The following is a 6,000-nucleotide window of genomic DNA, read 5'->3' on the forward strand; positions in this document are numbered from 1 at the left end:
AAAGCTGTCACAGAACTTTAGATCCAGTCTATATACAGCGTCTACCAGAGGAGATGTCTGCCTTTGACAGTCTCATGTCAGATCCCGCTCTTCTTTTAGTCCTTCAGCAGAGATAGGAGCTAGAGGTTGTCGGTGCAATTCCCACTGGGGTGAAAGATACAGCCCTTGGGAGAGTGATTGAGAACATAATCTCAGTTGGGTTTGGAGAGCTTTGATATCCAAGACTCTTGGTGTATGTTTGTGTGTTAGTAATACAGCAGTTAGGTCTCACCATTTATTAAAGTTCCCTTTAACCCAGCAGAACGAGGGTTGCCCTACATTTTATCAGTTCCTCTCGTTCAGTTTTGACGGAGATCAAAGCAATATGCCAGCAGCCAGCAGAGCATGCATGCATTATCAATCATGTCTGTGGCTTTTTGTTGTACAGGGAAAATATTGCAGAACAAAGATCAAAAGGAAAAGGTCATCAAAGGCAAAATCTTTTTCGAGATGCAGGGGGTAGATTTACACATATACAAAGGCAGGGGCACAAACAAATCCACAATAATTTAGGTGTATGGACATGCACTGTTGCGTAGGATCGGTGTGTATGTGCATGACAAGGAAAGGAGTGTGAACAAAAGCATTTTCTGCAATCTGTCCTCTGACCCTGAAATTAGACATGTGAAACTGTATGCTGTATACTTCAGAGAGCTTGTTATTTCTCTTCACTCCCTCTCTCTCGCTCTCTTTCTCTCTCTCTCTCTCTCTCTCTCTCTTCTGAAGACAAGAAATTTCTGGTATAAGCATGACACGTTATCTCAAAGGACACATGCAGAGTCAAATGATTCGCCTCTCGCTCTGAACTATTTCCACTTTTATTAGGAAGAACAGAGCAAATGAATGGGAGCAGCAGGGGTCTCTGGGCTAAGTAAAGTTAGTGAAAGCCAGTGAGCCGGACTTGTTTTTAGACTGCATCTGTGAAGTGAGTTTTTCAGGGTTGGGAGACAGTGTTTAACCAGGAATGGAGTGCAGTCTCAGCTGTTTCCAATGCTCCAGGTACAATTGAAGCTCTGGCAACTCAGACTGCAGGTTGCTGATTGATGCACCGTGACTTCACTCCTCTCTCACCGACAGGCAGCTCAGGAATCTGTCTAAGCAGCTCTGCACCAGACTCACACAAACATGCACAGACACCTTGTTTCTAGGCAGAGTACCTGTGAGGGCAGCCTCGCTATTGGCAGCGCCTTTAACCTTGACACACACTGCACATGACCCAGATGTATGACTGCTGTTTGCGTCTCTAACTTTCTCCCAGCCCCCCCTCACAGACACACCCTCACCAACATTCACACACTCTATACTGTAACACCTTAAGCTGTTATTCTCAATAGCAGTTTGGATGCATTTGACAGTCAGAGAGCTGAAGTAACATGGAGAGTCTGGTCCCTCTCCATAGGCATCCTGTGAATGTTCTGGAAATGTTTCTGTCTGCATCATGTATAGAAAATCCCTGCATTTAAAGGAATATGTTCATATAGCATATTTTGGCAGTAGACACAACAGTAGCATAAGGCATTGCAACATGAAATAGAGGAATAACTAGGAGACAGGGGTTTTTATTATTTTGTCTCTGCATGCAGTCAGTGAATAGACTGGTCCAGGATGTGCTGTCTTGATGTTTAGGGCTTGAGATGCAAGAAGCAGCTAGCCACATGTTTTCTGTTAGCTAGCTTGCTAACATTAGACAGTGATTTGAAAAGCCTCCATTGTTTTATGACACAAAACCTGGCCATATAAAATCCTTATTCTAACTCTCATGAATTGAAGCTAAGCTGCTTAGCAAGCTCCAAATTTTTAGAATCACCTTTCAAGGTTTCAGGGACTGAGAATTTGATACTGAAGAAAACAACACAAAATGCTCTGATGCAATTATAAAATGTTCTTACATCACACTCAAATCATATTATCTCTGGCTGCTCTAATCAAGGGCAAATATCTGACATTAGTTTTAAAATATTGTGTCTCCTCTTTGAAGAAACAACTTACAATGTCTGCAATCCAGTGACCAAATGAGTTTTGACATTGACATGGTTGTAGATCTAAAAAGGATATGAATAGACAGAGGAGAGGTGGATTATGCTGCAGGAGTGATTTGAAAAGTTTCAGTGGATGTTTTGATGCTTTTGCTACGAAGCTAGGTCATCACTGGAAATCATTGTTACTGTCATGAAGATCTTAACTTTTCGGGACCAATTTTTCAAGCCATAACTTTAATAGAAAAAAAGAGCGGTCTCTCCAGATAAAGATCGCAAAATGCTCGGATGCTCTTGTGTAGTTTTACTGGCCTCTGTCTACGTAGTGGCAGTGACTCATTGGCGAAAATCAGCCATTTGACATGAAATATTGTGTCTCCCTTTGAAGTTATCTATGCGACGCTAAACATGTCAGTGATTCAGCCAAAGGGGTAAACAGTCATTCAACCACAAGATCAGTTTCAAAACACTACATTTAGACAGTCTGTGTGAAAAATCTGAACACTCTTCTTCTATGATTTTACAACTTGTTACTTTCCCCAGCAATGTTGCCTCCCATGATGAGAAGAAATAAAGTGTCTGATCTGTCTACAGTGCTTATGTCATGCTATACAGACTCCACATTTATACATCAATAAATCCTGAAACCTGTTGGGATGGAGGTTAAATATGTTAATATAGGTGTGGTCGTGGGTGTGTCATTTTTTTCAGATGCTATATGTTTACAGTGCATATGTTAAGTGTATTAACTAACGTAACTAATGAAGATAACTGATGTGTTTTGCGAGCAGTTTATAAGGCTTGATGATTTTTTGTTTTGTTTGCTGTTTTTTTTAAAACACTGCTGCTTAAACATATTAATATATTTACCTTGATATGATGACGATATGATGATGATATAACCAATCTCTTGTGTGTTTTAGACCATTTGCATGTTTACTGGAGACCAGGATGCAGCGAGGGCTGGAGTGTGAAGACTGACAAGTTCAGCCACCAAGCCAAGGTCGCAAAAACTGTAAGGCTTTATTTGTATATGAACCGGACAAACTTTGTTTCCATAGCAACTGTACTGGCAGTTTTAAGAGGCTGTGTGTGCATGTATGTGTGCATATGTCATAGTAGCTGCCTTGCTGCATTGTGTCTCTGTAAAATGTAAGCACACACAAAAAAACAGGATCATTTCACCAATACAATTTAGGTATGAATGTTTCTAACACTCGAACTGTTGAAAAATTACATATGTCAAAAGTCAAAAGTTGTGTCATCCTGTTTTCATAGCAGAATTCCTACTGAAGAAGTAGTGCTTCAAACCAAAACTATCCACATGGGTAGATAACACTGAGGATAAATGATAACAAATGTTTTATGTGATGTTGATTAAGTGACCAAAGGAGGATCAGGATCATTAAATGGATAGCTTTTCCATCCAACTCTTCCTCCAACTTAAGGAGGTGGCTGGAACAGGTGACAGAAACACTATATATAAAAGTGAAAATGATACTTTTGCATAATGAATGTGTTTTCACACTGACACATAATTTAAGGTGTACTGGAATCAAATTATTTCCAAAGAAACTCGGCCTTATTTCAAGACATAGATGACAAGCTCAGCTTTTTCATGTGTGTGTACATCTGTGTGTGTACGTGTGTGTGTACGTCTGTGTGTGTGTGTGTGTGTGTGTGTGTGTGTGTGTGTGTGTGTGTGTATAAAGGCATCAGAGGATGCACTACAGAGAGAGAAAGACAGAGAGACTCTCCTGATTAACCAGAGGGAAGACAAGCTTAAAGCTGAGAGCAGATGCCATGGCACAACCTCACACGCTTCAACTGGCACAGCAGCTCAGCACAAACACAAGTAGCATGACACAGTAGCATGTGAAGGCATACTGCCGCATGACAACCTGCTGCTATTAAATATGCCTCAGCACAAAGGAGGAGCGTGACTGTAAACTCCATTCTGCCCTCTCTTCTGCATCCTGATTGCTGTGATTGCATCTATCGTGTTGCTTGATTCTCGTTCTCACCACGGTAACCTGCAGTCTCTAATTTACCTTCCGCATCCCAAGTGCCTGTTAATCGCTTGTTCTCTCTCTCCTCTCTTTCCTTCTCCCTCCCTCTCGCTTTCTTTCTCGTCTCCTCCTCTGCCTGAGAATCCATTGAGGATTCACAACAATAGAGTTGTAGACTGGATTAAGCAATACAATGTCTGATGGAGGAGGTGTAGTGGGGAGAAATCAATGGGCAGATGTGATTTCCTAAGCCGCTAAACATCCTCTGACATGTCGACCAATTAGCCATGTCAAATGGGGATATCTTTACTACGTGTACAAGGTCATTAGATAAGTACGTCCGTAGCACCGGATCTTTCTTCACATGTATCTGAGTGTGTGTGTGTGTGTGTGTGTGTGTGTGTGTGTGTGTGTGTGTGTGTGTGTGTGTGTGTGTGTGCGTGTGTGTGTGTGCGTGTGTGTGTGCGTGTGTGTGTGTGTGTGCGTGTGTGTGTGTGCGTGTGTGTGCTAAGACAAAGGGAAGTATGAGATAGAAGCATTTAACAATAGAGCATGCAGTTCCTTCGTCTTGATTACCTGTCTGCATTGCTTAATAACATTTGGGATTGCACAATTTGCAGCTTGTCACACTTATTGTAGTTGCATTCAGTTGAGAGAAATGAATCGAAAAGCAATTTTGCCATCATCATCATTCTGTTTCATATGGTGAGTAAATGCAGTTAGAGAAAGCTCTATTGGCTTTGTATGCACACCTTTCAACAACACACCCACTGCTTCTCATTATTCTTCTTTCAGCTGTCACACGACACTTGCTAAAGAAAATGAATGACAGAATGATGTCTTTTTTTTTCTTTTTTTATATTGAAAAACACCTTGCAATAGCCAACAATAGCTATGTAACTGTGTTCTGTTCTGGTGCCCACACATCCTTTATGCATAAGTGATATCAACATTATGGCATTGTTCATTTAATAATTTTCAACTTATATTTTGCTCAGCTTAAAGCTGGGGTAGGCAGAAAATGTTTGGGGTCAATGGGCAAAAATTCCATCAACACCTTTCAGCATGTTGTAATTCAAGTGGTCTGAGAGCAAACTATACGTCTGCACCTCATCTTGGCTCTGCTTTTAGACTTTGGAAAATCTAGCCCGTGACAGAAGACTTTAGCCAATCACAGGTCTTTTCACAGAGTTAGAGTGTTCCTACTGGCTGTTCTCCAAATGCAGATGCATGTGGACGTCCCTCAGATAGATATGACAATAGAGTTTCAGAGAAGGTGAGAACTTCTCCAGGACAAGTAACAGCTTGCTAACTTAATTCTCCTGTAATATCTAAATATGTTGTAGTGGTTGGTCTCGGAGGCAGATTTACCATGAAAGCAGGTGATGTTGACGATGTTGAATATTGAATAGTTTAGCCTTCTGCTAAACGTAGCCAAAGGCTCATGGCTGCCACTGTGTTGCTTGTGTTGCATATGTGTATAAAGTGCGTGCATATGCCTGTGAGGGGAGAGCTGCAGGAGGGTGGCTGTACCCCAGCTTTAATTTCCAAATTTCACTGCTGCCGGTTTAAGATAGTTGACCAGATTGTATATCTCAGAGTGAAACTTCTCAGCCACTGGTAGAGGTGCAGGTGGATTATTGGCGCTGTTAGTGCTGACCATTGCATCAATCTAAGAAATCTTGGCTGCAAATAATGAGCATTGCCCTTGATGAAATGGCCATGGTGACACTTGCAAAAAAGTTTGACAGCAATTGGCAAAAAATAAGATTCAAAAAATGATTCTGTACCAACTGTAAAAATTTACAGTCAGCTGTGTTTGGTCTATCTGAAGACTGGGAGTCAGTGGTAGCTGAAGAGTTTTGACTCTGGACATTTCCTGAGGGAAATATTTGGCTCTATAGCTGCTGAATGCTTCACTATCACTATCTTCACCAGCTACTCAGTAACTTTTTCTGTCTGCTGTTTGTTCTGGG

Source organism: Seriola lalandi, unplaced genomic scaffold (genome assembly GCF_002814215.2).
Source record: "Seriola lalandi dorsalis isolate HSWRI2012SDOR001 ecotype SW California unplaced genomic scaffold, Sedor1 jcf7180002054692, whole genome shotgun sequence".
In the NCBI taxonomy this organism is placed as follows: domain Eukaryota; kingdom Metazoa; phylum Chordata; class Actinopteri; order Carangiformes; family Carangidae; genus Seriola; species Seriola lalandi.